General features: G+C 35.8%; 1 protein-coding gene across 1 annotated transcript in view; it reads right to left on the bottom strand.

The window, feature by feature from the left end:
* The window catches only part of UNC5C (unc-5 netrin receptor C), a 555,959-nt gene that overhangs the window by 34,403 nt on the left and 504,142 nt on the right, over positions 1–17,414 (bottom strand). The gene's annotated exons all lie outside the window — the stretch shown is intronic.

Consider the following 17,414-nt stretch of genomic DNA (forward strand, 5'->3'; position numbering starts at 1 on the left):
GGCTTAGAAATTAGCATATGAGCCTACCTAGGTTTAGCTTTCAAGCAAGAATATCAAGAAAACAAAGCAAATTTGATGATAAAAGTTAATTGGAAAGTTGTTTAAAATTGCATGCCCTATCTGAATCATGAAAGTTTGGACTAGACTGTATCTTAAACTAAACTCTTTTTGTATGAAAAAAAAGTGTTTTTTCATAATCATGACTGAAGTTTTTAGAGTTAAATACCCCTATAAGTCTGATTATGGGCATACAATGACACGGTGCCACATGATTCAATGAAGCAGTCCTTTTTCTCAAAGTAGAACTAAAGACAATGTGAATAGAACAATGCTCAAAAACAAATCCCTCCACCTGTTCAAAATAATAGCATTTTTTTTCTAAGCTCTTTTGCTGGGGCTATTTAGGAATTAATAGAAATGAGTTTCTTGCACCAATAAACCAATCACTATTTAACATGTTGCTGGGTCAAAATTCTGAATCCTCTCAGCTGTACTCTTTGTTGTCTTGGTATCTTTTATTGAATAGCGAGGACATAAGCTCAGGAGCATGCACATGCCTGGAACACTATATGGCAGCAGTTTTGCAAGAATGTTACCCAAGAGCAATAGATGGCTATGCAGTGCTCCAGATTCCTACCTAGGTATTAGTTCAACAAAAATAATATGGGAATGAAGAAAATTTGATAATAGAAATAAATTGGAAACTTTTTTTTTAAATCGTATGCTCTGTCGGAGTCACAAAAGAAAATGTTTTGGTTTCATGTTCCTTTAAAGAAAATAAATTCTGAAAGTGAATAGCAAAGTTTTTTTATAATGCACAATTAAGCATTAAAGTGAAAGTCAATCCTAGCGTTGTACAAACGCTAGGATTGACTATTGAAACAAATAAAGGGGACTTTCATTCATAAAGTATAAGATACTTCATGTAGAAAGCTCCTTTATTTGTTTCAACTGATCGCCGTTCTTAGATGCTACAGCAGCCCACGGCTAAAAAAAATTTTGATTAGAGGTGACGTTTTCACCTCTTAGCCAATAGCCGTACGGTATATTCGGCTCCCATGGGAATTTACCGCACATCTATTGGCTGAGAGGTGAAAACGTCACCTCTTAGCAAAAACGTTTTTTAGCCGTGGGCTGCTGTAGCATCTAAAAATGGCGATCAGTTGAAACAAATAAAGGAGCTTTCTACATGAAGTATCTTATACTTCATAAATTAAAGTGCCCTTTATTTGTTTCAATAGTCAATTCTAGCGTTTGTACAACGCTAGGATTTAATTTCACTTTAAGAGCCAGATTACAAGTTGAGCGCAAAATATCTCTTACGCTAAACTGAGTAATACCAATGCACTCTAATGCATTGCACAAAAGCTTTGCGCTCAGGAGAGCGTGCAGGAGAGTGGCACAGAACCTAAGCGCAGCGAAGGGGGTAAGTAGAGCAGCGATGGGCATCAATTTTAGATATATATGTATACACATATTAACACATAAATATATATGTATATATTCATATACATACATATTAATAGGGAACACACAGTTCCAATAGACCTCAACGTAAAGGCACTTTTCAGTGCGTTTTTTTTTTTTTCTAACACCCCACACCCGCCAATTTTAACCCCTTAAAACTGCCTAGTGTAGTATTTTTTATGAAAAAAAAAAGGCAACATTTTTTTTTCCATAAAAAAATAAAAGACCCTCTATTTTGGGGGGCATTTGGCTCACTTTTAGAAAATTAATGGCTGGTTATTTATCGCGCGCCCCGTAAACAACCGAATTTTCCCGTTTGCACGAGCATGATAAATTAGCACTCCACTTGTAATCTTGCCCTTAATAAGGAAATTAATTTTGAGTGTAATGTTCCTTAAATTGAATTCTTGCATAGGAGGGGTCTGCAATACTATACATGCCTAAACAATTCAACATGCTAACATAGATCTTAAATAAATGGCTAAAGCATGCAAACAATTTAAAGAATCTCACATAATACAAATATATTTATCTAAGGGCTCTGCATTTTCTTGCGTTCTCACATATTTGCACAATTTAACAGCACATAACTATATAAAAAGCAGGTAATTAAAAAAATGCATTCTTAATTTGGATAGATTAAATTCAAGCATTACCCTTTCAAAAACATGTTTTATAACCTAGCCAATATGAACTGTTTTCAAAACGGCAGCTCTTTTATTCCCGTTTAATTCCTTTGAGCCCTACATATGGTTCCTTGCGTTCATTTGTCTTGTCTAGACAATAATGAATGCAATCATTGTCCGTGAAAAGAAATATGAAAAGTGAATAAACTTCACAGACAAAGTTAATTGTCATAGAAGGTCTCTCTGGTGATGAAGTACCCAAAACAAGTTTAATAGAAGCATGTATATCTGGCAATTAAAAAACGCAACCAGTGTACTATACATAAGAAAAAAATCAATGCGTTTAAAAGGTCAACTAACAAAGTAGAATCTGCAAAAAATGAATTTAGAAGAAAAAAAATAAAAAACTTTGAGTGCCTTATGTGTAAACAGATGGCAGCAATAAAAAGATCCAACAAATAAAACTCACTTTTAAAATAATGTTAAATGGGCATTACTGAGTAAAAAGGAAATCTGTTAGAGTTTTTTTATTATTGCACTGCACTACTGCTATCAAACAACTATTTGTTTAAAGTCAGCTCCAGAGCACCAGTGCCCTGCTGAGACAGAACACATCTCGTGAGCCAATGACAAGAGGCATATGTATGTAGCCCCCATTCACCAGCGAGCTTCCTGAAGTAACTAGAGTCTTTTTTAAATTACACACTCAACCTGAGCCATAAACATTTAAATTTGACTTTCATGTCTCTTAAAACTTAAAATATAATTTACCCAGGGAGGTATTTTGGCCTAGGCAAACAAGCCACTTGCCTAGGGCAGCAGATTTAAAGGGGGCGACCCTTTTGGAGTCTAACTACACCCACACTCACTACACCACACATACACCACACACTGCACTACACACTCCATACACTACAAACACTCACACCACACACTCACCATGTACACACACACACACTCACATAACATATACATTTGAACATGAGGAAAAAAGTAATGTTCACCAAAAAAGATTGGCCAGATGGGGGGGGGGGGGGCAGCAGAATTCTGAGTGCCTAGGGCAGCACAAAACCTAAATATGCCACTGAAGTTACCCAAAAATGTATTAATATGCTTTGTAAATAAAGTTTGGAATGTGTTTTCACTATTTCTTTTGTCTGCTTTTCCGGTGATTTAAATATGAATATTGCCTTTTTTCCCCCACACCCCAAAATAGAGTGTACAGTATCCCATGTAATTTAGAACCATAACCTTCCTACATTCTGCACAGTGATTACTTGATATGTGAAGGCGCAAAATTTGCTAACATTTTATTACAATTTTTAATGTTTTGTTTTTTTCAAACATTAATTTCTGTAAACATATATTTTGTATGCAGATCTATTCCAATGCAGTTTTTTAATACTTAAGTATATATTTATATACATATTTATATCTTATAAATGTTATACTGCTTTAATGACAAAGAAGGCTACATCGCATTGCTCAGCAACCAAGTGAATAATTAGTTGCAATAAAAATGGGTTGATAATATAGATTCTTATGTTGCAGTGAATATAACATCTTTGCTTTATTTGCTTTGTTAATACTTTATATTTGTAGGAAACTAACACTTTCCTGGATGTATATTTTACACTGCATAGTTAATGGTACAACTTTTTATGATTCCTGTTCTTTAGGGTCAGTTAATGGGTTTGATTATCTTAAGTAGCTACCCTTATTGTCAACCAAACAGTTTCTCTAAAGACCTCAATGGTACTTGTAAAGTGGAGACAGCCACTTGAAAAATATGACTGTTTTGACAGGCGCACTGCAAAGCAGAGTTCACTAGAGATCAGATTCAAAGGCAGTCTTGTGTTCCAATAAAAACATAAAATTATACTGTGACAAGTATCAGCTTCGGAAAGTCAACATCGGGAACACCATAAATGAAATTTCAATGTCATATACAAACCAACAGAAATAACAAACTCTAAAATGTACAACTGTTATAGCTATGAAAGTAATAATACCCTTCTTGACCTCATTTTATTAAGAGACTTTTAAAAATCCCTGAAGGACAATATGTTTTCGTTTTTAAGCCTTAATCATAAAAATGAAAGTATTACTTTAAAGAATAGTAGGACTTTGTGCTTGAACAACTAAGAATATAATTATATAATGTCCAAAGCAGCCATTCAGACTAGATTAGTAATTCTGTGTGCTTCAAAATGGCGCACTAGCTGGTGAAAGGCCAAAAATGTCTCTATAAAGTTAATATTAGTTTTCCTTCAAATATACCACTAGGAATAGATGTAACAGCAGTAGATATATTGTAGGAACCAGGCAAAGTTCTGCATTTCACAAAATGTTGTATAACTTCACTCCTGGGCAAATTGTTCTTAAAGGTACATTAAACTCAATATGTATTCCCCATATAAAATCTTAAATTATAGTTCAAAGCTCTGACCTTGCCATATTCTAAACAGCAATGCTTTTAAAATTATATATATATATATATATATTCTCAGTTATTTGTAGCGCAACAACAGATTCTGCAGCACTAAAAACATAGGTCTAATATACAATTAGGAGAGACCAAGGGGTTTGAGGGCCCTACCAAGAGTTTCACTGTGGCAAATCAACTCTCGGAAGGTGATCTACAAAGCAGATGGGCTCGTAGGCTTATATGCTATATACAGTATATATATATATATAAACATTAGATGTCCCTTTAATATTTTGATTGAATACACTAAAGCAGATGAGCTCAATCTGCAAGAGCGTATTATTATTATATTTTTTCCTATCTGACCATAGAAAAAGTGATGAGAAAAACAAGACTTAAAAAATTAAACAGAATTATAGGAGTGTGTCACTGGATTGTAAAACAACTCACTTGTGGCTAAGAAAGTAACAGGTTTAAATAAAAAAACAGACATTTCTGGTGCATAAATATAAAAAATGACTTTATGTCCCTTTAATATTGTGGTTGATCATACTGCAGCGGATGATCTTAAATGGGGATTATTTTGAGGTACCTAAAGTATTATTTTTCACAATAAACTAAACCTAAAGGAGCCTCAGGTGATATAGATGGGCTGCTAAGATTTGAATATAATCTGACTACATTTTACCCAATATGCCATACAGGTTTCAGATCATAAAATAGAGTAAAATATCAAATTTAAACAACATTCCAATTTACTTCTATTATCAAATTGCTTTATTCTCTTGGAATCCTTTGCTGAAGGAACAATGCACTACCGGGAGCTAGCTGAACACATTGAGTAAACCAATGGCAAGAGCCATATATGTGCAGCCATCACTCACTAGCTAGCTCCCATTAGTACACAGCTGCTCCTGAGCCTACCTAAGTATGCATTTCAACAAAGAATACCAAGAGAACAGAGTAAATTAGATAGTAGAATTAAAATGGAAAGTTGTTTAAAATTACAATGCTCTATCTGAATTATAAAAGTTTAATTTTGACTTTACTGTACCTTTATTGCACTGTTTCTTGCATATAACTATGCTGTTTAACTCTTGCAAAGGGGCTTAACACATAGATAAAGTGACTTGCAAGGCAGCAATGCACCACTGGGGGCTAGCTGAATAATCTAGTGAGCCAGTTAGAAGATGCATATGGACATTGTCCCCAACCACTAACTCTCAGTAGAGTATTGTGCTCTCAAGCCTACCTAGGTATGCTTTCCAACAAAAAATACCAAGAGTACAAAGTGCACTTTATAATAGATGTAAAATGCAAACTATAGTAAAACTGCCTGCTCTATCTGAACCATGAATGTTTAATTTTCACTTTTGTGTCCCTTTAAGATGTCATCTATATAACCACTTTTCGGATCCTGTTATCTCTTGGCGCAGTCTAATTGTTCTGGTTTGGCATACAACTCTGTAGCCAGTTATTTTTCACTCCCTAGAAGAGCCATGCATTTAAGAAGCTTGGTAATTCATCAGTGGCTACCACTGGCTTTGCTGGCCTACACTGAGTGTATGGCAAATTAAATGTAAAGCCTTAAACAATATATCATACCACAATAGGGTTGGGATGCCCTGAGAACTAATTTGATTGAAAAAATTGCCCAATAAAATGTAATTATCTCCTTCACTATGGGAACTTGGAAAGGCTGCTCTGATTGGCTACTGTTAGAGCAACACTTTTAAGATTTGTAATGTAAACACAAGAGGTGAAAGTACTCAAAATGTGTGCATTATCTGATCTAATTGGAATAAGCTTTTCAGCTTCCTCTGTGCTATCTTCCTTTTATCATTTAACAGAAAAAGAAATTAACTTCTACTATTGTACATTTTAGAAACTAGAAGGAGTAAGATCCCTATAGGAGGTGCAGCAAAACCTAATATAAAAAAATAGTATGTTCTCCAAACACTACTTTAGTTATATTTCATTTCACTTTTATACATTTAGTTAAAGCTCTAGGGCCTGAAAAACATTGCTCTACAAGTACTACAAAACTATATTAAAGGTACCAAATTTCTGGAAGGCTAAAGCAGGGACACATTTGCCAGTAATGTAATAAAGACAGTGCCTGGGGTAAAGCAAAGTACTTGATTGTTTTCATCTGTACACTGTGAAGGTGTGAAATGACATTGGTTGCCTTTATTTTCTACGATATTTAGAGCAGATCAAACACATACAAGTCTTCTCCATAATATAGCTGTGAATAAATACATGGGAAAGAAATGGTTTATATGTAGATGTTGTTTTTATGTATTTAATAAAGGCAAAAAGACATCTAAATGAGACATTTTGGTACTCTGTATGGGGATTACAGCTTTATCTTCTCTGGTTAGAATGTATATAGCTGTCTGTCAAACAAATAAACCAGTAAGGTTCACATTATATTTGTTAGAAGATTTACCATTAATAAGGAATGATCAGCATTATCCATTCACATGGCCAACTAATAGTCCTCTGCACCAATCTTTGGGGCCCCAGGAAAAAGCAGAACTTAATGGAACAAAAAAGTGTGCTTTGGAGACTTCTTGAGGGTGGGCAAACAAAGTGGCCACAAGTCAAAAATCTCTCTGCAGTGGAGGACAACAGACAGAGGATACCCTGCAACATTGTGTTTGTAGACATAAATTCATATGTAACCCTTAAAGGGACATTAAACACTTTGAGATGGTAATATAAAATGATAAATTGTATATATAAAACAGCTCTGCAATATACTTTCATTATTTATTTTGTCCTCTTTGCCTGTAATTCCATTCTGAAATTGTGAGCTTTTCAGTTCCTGTTAGAAATGGAAGTGCAGAACACTGTTAGATCCAGCACAACCATTGGCTGCACACTCTAGTGACCTATGTATAACTGTCACTAATTGGCCACAGCAGAGAAGTGTTTTATAGACGCTAAAACTTTACACTTATTTTGTCACTTTTTAAACAACTAATGAAACTTTAAAAAAATACATCTATATGTTACTCATGGACTAATCTTTTCTTTGAATGTATCATTCTATCTAGCATGTATTTAGTGTTTAATGTCCCTTTAAGACTTCTAAAACACTAATCTGCAGCCTCATGTGTTAGGGAGTTGTATCATTTTGGTACAGTATATTAGAATCAAATGATTCAGCCCAATAAGGTTAAATGTTATAGTGTTAGGACCAGTCTATCTTGGGACACCTTGTAAGTGGTGACTGGCTGAGCAGAATATGGCCATATTGTGTGACTAAGATCCCAATTTTATTTAAAAGTAAAAATGTTTTTTGTAGGCAATTTTTTTGCAGCATTCTATAATATGTGGTCTCATTTGTTTGGATGTGTGCCAATACTTCTTTTTGCCTTGTATTAACTTTGGTCATTTTGGCAGCACTCCCACAATATGTGTACTAATATATAAGATGTTTTTGTTAGGTGTGCTTAACCAAACCCCCATGTTGTATTTATTATAATAACGTTACGTTTTAAGTGTTGTAGAACCACATAGAACAGTACTTGTTCAATTTGCACATAACGTGATAGAGATGTGTGATAAACCATTTAATTTGTGGGAAATGCATCTGTAGGACATAGCAAACTGAAAATAATACCTTTTGGCAACACTCCACTAGAAAGATAAACCTTAGCAATATGTGCCAAACACCATAGGCAGTATAAAAAATTCTGCTTATACACAAGGAATAGAGCTAGTTTTCTATAGATATGAGAAAATGCTGAATTTGCTGCCATTATAAAACACTAGACAGGCTGCCTGTTACACAACATGACTATCTCTATCTACTGTAATCTTACAAGCATTCATCCAATCTGAATCTATTTCTAATAAAAGAGGGACATAAATAATTTCATATCAAAAATACTCTATAAATACAATTTCATAAAAAGATATTTTACATATAGGTAGATATTGCATTTGTTCATAAAATTTATTCTTTAAATTTAATTTGATATTTTCAAAAGCACAGTAAATAAAAAAAAAATAATGCTGATTAAAATTTACTATTTGTTAGTTTACAATTATCATTAAACCAAAGTTCTGGAAAAAATGTATATAGTATTATTGTATTAATGGGACATTGTACACTAGATTCTTTGCATAAATGTTTTGAAGATGATCCATTAATACAGCCCATCTGGGTGGGTTTTTGTAAAAATGTATAGTTTTGCTTGTTTTTAAATAACATGTAATATAAAAGCCTGATTTATTATAATAATGTTATGCTTTAAGTATACTGATGTATACAGACTGTAGATTGCTTTTGTTTGTACAATGGGTCTTTTCATATGCAGGGGAGGTTCTCCTATTAGCCCCTTTTCAGTGGGTGTCCCAGGCTAATCTCATCAACAGTGCTAAATTTGGAGTAAGTTTTAAAAGGTTTAACACTGGATTTTTATATCAGCATCTGTGCATATTATTCTTTATATTAGAAGTGTCTATTACATGCAGTTAAATGAAAATTGGTGTATATTGCCCCTTTAAAGTTTTCTAACTTTAAAGTTCTGAAGACCGCTGCTTCATAACTTGTCCGCCTGCTCTAAGGCCACGGACAGAAATCAACCCGATCAAATACGATCGGGTTGATTGACACTCCCTGCTAGTCGCCGATTGCCCGCAAATCTACAGGGGGCGGCACTGCACCAGCAGTTCACAAGAACTGCTGGCACAATGATAAATGCTGACAGCGTATGTTGTCGGCATTTATCTATTCTATTCTATTCTATATTCTATTCAGGGCCAGAATTGGAAATCAGACCAGCCTTAGAAATGTTTCTGGCCCCACCTTAAACCCCCTATCTTGCCTAGGGCAATTTTTTCTCTGCAAAGGCCCCCACACCCTTGTCAGGAGAAGAAGCAGCCTTGAAGAATGCACTGCAAGGATTTCTCTGAGACCTCAATGTGGCCCTACAATGATGGTGGCCCACCAGGAAAAGTCCTGGTATCCTGGCAGGCCAATCCGGCACTGATTCTATCAGTAGATCTTTAAAGGGACATGAAACACTTGTATTTTCTTTTGGGACTCAGAAATACTATTTTAAACAACTTTCCAATTTATTTCTTTTATCAAATTTGCTCCATTGCCTCAATATCTATTGCTGAAGGAGCAGCAATTCATTACCGAGAGCTCTGTCTATAATCACTCTCATCATGTATTATTCCTAAATCTGGAACACATTACAAACAAAATGTCATCTATCAACTACCAGGGATTCCAAATAACCAGCATTCTACAGAATGACTATCCCTCTCTTTAGGTCTGTTTTTTCTTGCTTGAATTAAAAACCTGTTTCAGGCAATCTCACTGCTCTGTGTGAGACCCAATCTCATACCATGCAAAACACACCCATATGCTGCCAAATATCTACCCCAGCCATAATGTGCATCTGCAATGCTAAAAAAAATCCTCCTAGGGCTGTCCAAAACCAAACTCATGGTCCTTCTAAGTCTTGATTTCAAATAATTACAAATATGTTAAAAAATAAAAATAATAGTAATAAAAAGGTTTTGTTAATTTTGATCTTGATCTGATGTAGGTTTATTGCTTACTAGCTAATAAGCAGAATTGCCACTGCTGTACTGGTGGGTAGTAGCAGACCTCACAAGCATACAATTAAAAACATTGTTTCCCTTGCATAGAAACATTTATTTTGCAAAAACAAAACCGTAATATCTTTTAAAATAACATATTTAAGATGTAACAAAAATGAAGCAAAAATACTTTTGTGTCCTTTAATGACAATTAATGGAACAATTAAGAAAACTGGAGCTGTGTTATTTAGGGGTTAATATAAATGAAACACTGTTGGCTTACTAAGGCATTTATTGAAAAACAATTACTTAAAAGCCACTGCTCTCATGAGTGCTTCTAGAATAACAAGGTAAATAGGAAAATCACCTTTTCTGCCTTTGACTTAAAATTGAAACTCAGTCAGGTTATGTTTTATTAACTGGGAAACTGGCTTTCTAATTCTTCTCAAACCTAATGGTATAAAACTCAGTAATACATTAAAAACAATACTAGATATATCTTAAAATTAATATCTATCTATCATCTATCTAAACCTATTTATCAAAGATATATATGTGTGTGTATATATATATATATATATATATATATATATATCAAAGTCAATGTAAGGATTGCACAATCAAACTATCAGCCATTGCCACGGTGCACTGCAAATATCCATCCCAGTATATCCAAACAGCAGGCACTCACTGGGCTTTATAATAAAATATAAAAGTTTTATTTCATCAGGTTAAAATAGACAAATGTTTCGGCACTGCATTGTGCCTTTATCAATGTCAGGTACAAAAAAACACACAAACAGAGTGCAGCTCTACACCCATAGCAACGTCAAGGCGTCCAGTGGCATATTAGCAAAAGGGTAGGGAGTATCCGGTGTTGCTTTGCGCATGTCAAACAGTAAGCGCAATGACTCACAACACTGTTGCTAACGGCAACAAGTAAACAAATATCTTGCGCAACAGCAAACTCACCGGGTATTCCCTACATAAGGTTGCTATTGTTAAAGAGCTAAATGACTAATATTGTACAATGGCCCAGAGAATCAGGCACAGTTAAAGTTAAAGTTAACCATATGTAAACCAAACGAAATAATTAGAGCCATATAGTTATGCATTCCATATATTACTAATGTAATTTTGTTAGCCATAAATCCACACATAGCTTAAATAATAAATCTGCAAATCAGATCTATTCTGCTCCAATATCATTTTAGACTACATATAGATAATCTATACAATATTAAAGAAGAGCTACAAATCCCCTACTTACTTCAGGCAAATTGGAGTATAGTAGAACAAATACATATATGATATATCAATATATGTAATGCAAGCGGACACCCTAAATCACCCAATCTCCTGGGTAATAAAGAAATGATTAATAGAAAGGGCTGAAATCCAGTGTAGTGTTAAGTCCCTTCGGGGCCAGAGTATCCAATTTAAAAATCCATCGGCTTTCACGTTGAAGTAACTTCTTGCCTCTATCCCCTCCCCTTGGATTAGGGGGGATATGATCTATAAGCATAGATCTAATGCTGGACACAGAGTGTTTCAATTGTGCACAATGGCGTGCCACAGGTTGGTCCGACTCTCCGTTTTTTAATGCCTCTCGGATGGCATAACGATGGTTTGCCATCCGATCTCGGAAGGAAGTAATCGTCTTTCCAATGTACACTAAGGCACACGGACAGGTGAGCATATAGACCACATGTGTACTTGTGCAACTCAAGCGATGATTTATTTTATACCGCTGATTTTTATGGGGGTGCTGGAAAGAATCTCCCTTACACATACTGTTACACATGGTACAGCTCCCACAAGGAAAGCATCCTTTTTTGATGACTTCAGCCAAGTCTCTGTTTTGTAGTGGTCCACAGGATCAGATTTAACGAGGATGTCCCTCAAATTCCTAGACCTCCGATACACCAACCTTGGCGCTGCCATATTCTGAAATGGTAAGGTGGGATCAGTACCAACCACAGGCCAGTGGCGGCGTACAGCATTCGATATGCGTTCACATCCAGGCGTGAACATAGTGATCAGATTGAGTTGCTCCGATGTCTCCTTTTTAAAGATATTGGTGTCTATTTTTGTATCTGGCCCCAATAGTTTTTCTTGGATCTCACAGATCTATTTCATAGGGTAGCCCCTCTTATTCAATTTCTCGTCCATTTCCTTAATTTGAATCCTCTGTAAGGGTGTCTTGCTATTATTTCTCAGTGCCCTGGTGAGCTGGGAGGTGAGGACACCCTTTTTCTGGTGTTTAGGGTGAAAGCTGCTAGCATGTAACAATGAATTCCGGTCTGTAGGTTTTGTGTACAACTTGGTACCAAACCTCAAAGTGCCAGAGTCATTCACCTTAAAAACATTAAGGTCCACAAAATTCACACCCTCAGAGCTGAATTCTAGTTTAAATTGTATTGGACTGGCCATGAGGTTCAAATGTGACACCCACTCACGCAATGATGGATCCCCACCTCTCTATATGAGGAACACATCGTCAATGTAGCGGATATAGTAAATCACTTGAGAGTGTTCAAACGGCTTCATCAGTTCTTGCTCATACCATGCCATATAGATGTTTGCGTAAGTGGGTGCCACATTCGACCCCATGGCCGTACCAGCCGTCTGTAAGTAATAACAATCCTCGAACTTGAAGTAATTTTTCTCCAAGCAGATCATTAACAGCTCGCATATGAATTCGATCGGAGGACCCACATAATGTTCATTATTAGTCACCATGGATCTGAGAGCCTCCACCCCCTCAACCTGGGGGATGACAGTGTAGAGGCTGTCAACATCCATGGTGACCAAAATGTCATCACGTTCCAAATTAGTAAAACCTGCAAGTATCCTGAGTAAACTGGGGGAATCCTGTAAGTAGGCCCTAGTATTTTTGACAACAGCTGTTGTCAAAAATACTAGGGCCTACTTACAGGATTCCACATCAACACTATACTAGTTACTATGGATGTGGAATCCTTATACAGCAACATCCCGCATAAGGATGGTATTGAGGCCTGCAGTAAATTTCTCTCATCCCACCAAACAACACACAAATATGATAGTGCAACTATTGCCCAGCTTATAGAATTCATACTCACACACAACTATTTCAGTTTTAACAACAGTTACTACCTACAAATGAAAGGGACAGCGATGGGCACAAAAATGTCACCCCAATACGCCAATCTTTTCATGGCGTACCTAGAATACAGATTCTTATGTACTCAGCCCCACAAACCGTATACATATTATTGTTACATCGATGATATTTTCATAATATGGACAGAAGGAGAAGAAAGCCTCTTAGATTTCCACAAATCATTTAATTAATTTCACCCGTCAATAAACCTTAAAATGGACTTTTCAAATCATAGTGTGAACTTCTTGGACTGCACAATAACTGTCACCAATGGCATCCTTCATTCATCTATATACAGAAAACCCACAGACAGGTACAGCTACCTCCACAATTCCAGCTTCCATCCCAATCACACCAAATAAGGTATCATCTACAGCCAAGCTATCAGATATCACCGCATTTGCTCTGACACAAAAGACAGAGATCACCACCTGAGTACACTGTCAGAGTCATTTAGGCAAAAGGGCTACAAGGAAAGGACAATATCTAAAAAAATCAAATCTGCCCTAAAAACACCACAGGAAAGACTCCTACAATACAAAGAAAAGGAAAACAAAACAAGAACCCCTCTAGTAGTCACTTACAACCCGACTCTGGAAGGAGTGCGCAAAATTATTAAAGAGCTACAACCACTAATTTCAGAGGACCCCACACTCAAACAAATATTTCCTGAACCCCACATACTAGCATTCAAACAACCGCCTAACCTGAGACAGAGATTGGTCCGCAGCAAATTAACCACAGAACAGAAGCTTACACAGAATGGCACTGCACGATTCAACAAATCACTCTGCAAACTGTGTCAACATATATGTGACAACAATACAGCCAGACACAACAACGCGTCATACAATATTAAAGGATCCTATTCATGCTCATCTGCTAATGTGGTGTGCATGATACAGTGTACAGCGTGTGACAGAGGTTGCTACATTGGAGAAACTGGCCTAAAGCTGCATCTCAGAATGAATCTACACAGACACTCGATCAAAAACCACAAGGAAAATGAATATTGTACCCCTGTTGGTCATCACTTCACCCAGACTGGTCACTCCATCCTTAACCTCAGGATTAAAATTCTTAAAGGGAATTTCAAAGACTCTCATGAATGAAAGACGTTTGAGATGAAAATGATTACACATTTCAATACCAGAAATGAAGGACTTAATGTAGACTCTGGTTTTCTCACACACTACCATAACTTTCTATAATCTCTCATCTTATTGCCCTATATTGGTTTCTTTTTCCTTTTTGTTTTTCCTCTCATCTGGCCTATTTTCTCTCTCTGCTTATTTATTCTTTCTGGCTATTCTCAGCTATCTTCTCCTTCAGACACATTCTCTGCTTTTATGACCCCCCTCTCACCCCCTTCCTCCCTTACATTTGTTGTATGTGATGTATCTATATCAGAATGATCAGTATTGCTTTAGACCTGAGGAAGAGAGGAAAACTCTCGAAAGCTTGTCTTTTAAATATTATGTTAGTCCAATAAAAAAGATATCACTGCATACTGCAATACTTTGTTTTTGAGCATCTATATATATATATATATATATATATATATATATATATATATATATATATATACACACACAGACATAATTAAAATGATTCAAACCCCAATTTTATAGTGTTAGGACCAGTCTATCTTGGGACACCTTGTAAGTGGTGACTGGCTGAGCAGAATATGGCCATATTGAATATGGCCATATTGAATATGGCCATATCTGCCCCCATCTAGGTAATATAAGCACTGTTCCTTTTAACTTTGAACTTGTGAACTACGCTTCCAACAGTTTCTTTAGGCACATTCAGTATATTTTTATATCCTGTTCCTTGTTTGTGAAGGGCGTTGATTTCTTCTCTTAACTTTTTGGACCATTCTTTCGACTTAGCAATATTTCTAACATGCAGTCAAATGTGACACTCAACAAATCCCTTGCCAGTATTTCATGTGTTCTAGCTTAAGCACACCTGGTGCAACTAATGAAGCCCTTGATTAGTTGCATCAGGTGTGCTTAAGACAACATCTGTTTTGCATATTTGTGCTGTTGTGAGAGATTCTGCTCAAGGGGTTAAATAATTTTGGGACTGCATAGTTCATTAAACGTTGCATTTTCAGTTGAGTTTGGGGAAACCACTTGCAGCATTCATTGTGTTAAGCTATTTCAATTGTTTTTGTTTGATTTATTTATTGCAAACAGCTGAAGGTCTGTAAAAATTGACAAAAAAACCTGATTCGCAATGGGGGTTTAATCATTTTGATTACAACTATATATATATATATATATATATATATATATATAGTATGAAAGAACTGGGTCCAACGGACGGCCTCCGTTGTTGGATGTGATCCAAAAACAGCCGGCACACAGGAAATTTTTCAAAAACTCTGATTTATTCAACAGAAGAGAAACCAGACGTTTCAGTTCTGTCGTGAGCCTTTCTCAATGGTATACAGACCGGATAATGTGAACCTACAAACACCACCCCTAAATACCTACCCCACACACAGTGATGGCCAATCAGCATGCAGAGGTGTGTCGCTCCCTCCCGCGCATATCAAACTCACCTGGACATATGTATATATATATATATATATATATATATACAGTGCCCTCCATTAATATTGGCACCCTTGGTAAATATGAGCAAAGAATGGTGTAAAAAATTGTCTTTATCCACAAAAATACTCTGCTTTCATTGCAAACACAACACAGGTTTATAAAAAAAAAAAATCTTTGTTAAATAGATGTGTGGGGCACAATTATTGGCACCCTTTTAGTCAATACTTTGTGCTTCCTCCCTTTGCCAAGATAAAGGCTCTGAGTCTGCCCCTATAATGCCTGATGAGGTTGGAGAATACAAGGCAAGTGCTCTAAGACCACACCTCCCCAGATCCTAAGTTGATGTTGTTGATATTTGATAGAGTCCCTGATTCGATTTATCCTAACAAAATGTCCAGGTCCTCTGGCAGAAAGCCCCAAAACAATTTAAGAGTTACCACCGTATTTAACCATGGGCATGAGGTACTTTTCCATATGGCTACCTCTCTGTGTGCACCAATCTCACCTCATCAGTCTATGATTAAGGCGTGACAGCTGAAATGCAAAAATTATTGCCCTGACGGTGGAAATGGGCATTTTCAATGCTTTGCTATTTTCTTATAGCCACTTCCCATTTTGTGAAGCTCAACAACCTTTTACCGCACATCACAGCTATATTCCTTGGTCTTACCCCTTGTGATGAAAGACTAAAGGAATTTGGCCTATGTGTTCCCTCAAATTTATACCATTGTAAAACAGGAAGTCATGGTTGAACAATTTCCTGTTCCTAGTCACCCAGGTCACCAGGTGTACTAAAAAATGTCAAATATCAATGGGAATATACTTAAAATATATTTTTCTCACTTGAATTCATAGGGAGAGTATTTTTGTAGCTGAAAACATTAAAAAAAATCATATTTATGCAATAATATTTAACATTACAATATAACACAGACATGATATTCTTAGTTCAGAATTCACAAAAAATCTTAATTCTAGCGGAAGCGCAAAATGCCGCCCAACTTGTAATCTGGCTCTTATTTGGTTAATGTATGTCATCTTAGTACCATTATAAGTATATGCTAGCTAATACTTGCATAAAAAATATGTTTGCATTGTTTTACTTCTATTTTTAAAATCTGATAAAAATATATAATTTATTTTTACCAACATCAGTTTAAATTCTATCACCAATTTTTATAAAGAACCAGTTAGGTCATCTTTTTAATTTGTGGCATTTAAAAGGACATTTTGTTAAATAGATATTTACTATACTGAGAAGAAAAGTTTGTTTTTATGTTTGGGGAGAGTTACTGTTCACAGACAGAGATAGAGGAGTTTTGCTTCTCAGACAATCAGTTTCTATCCAGGGAAAATTGAGCGCAAATGTGCTTTCTTTTAGTTTCAGAATCAGACTAAACATCTTGAACTTAGCCATTTTTCATGCAATAAAAAATAAATAAATATATTTTTAAAATGGAAAATGTAACCAGCAACAGAAACGAGGGTTGTGGGACAAAATGTGTTATAGTTTTTTTGCTTCACTCATGGTTTTCCTAAAATAAAGGAACTGCTCTCTATTTAGCAAAGATATGGCAGAGCAACAAAAAATATTTTTGCAACTAAACGTTAGA

Source organism: Bombina bombina, chromosome 2, assembly GCF_027579735.1.
Source record: "Bombina bombina isolate aBomBom1 chromosome 2, aBomBom1.pri, whole genome shotgun sequence".
NCBI classification, from domain to species: Eukaryota; Metazoa; Chordata; class Amphibia; order Anura; family Bombinatoridae; genus Bombina; species Bombina bombina.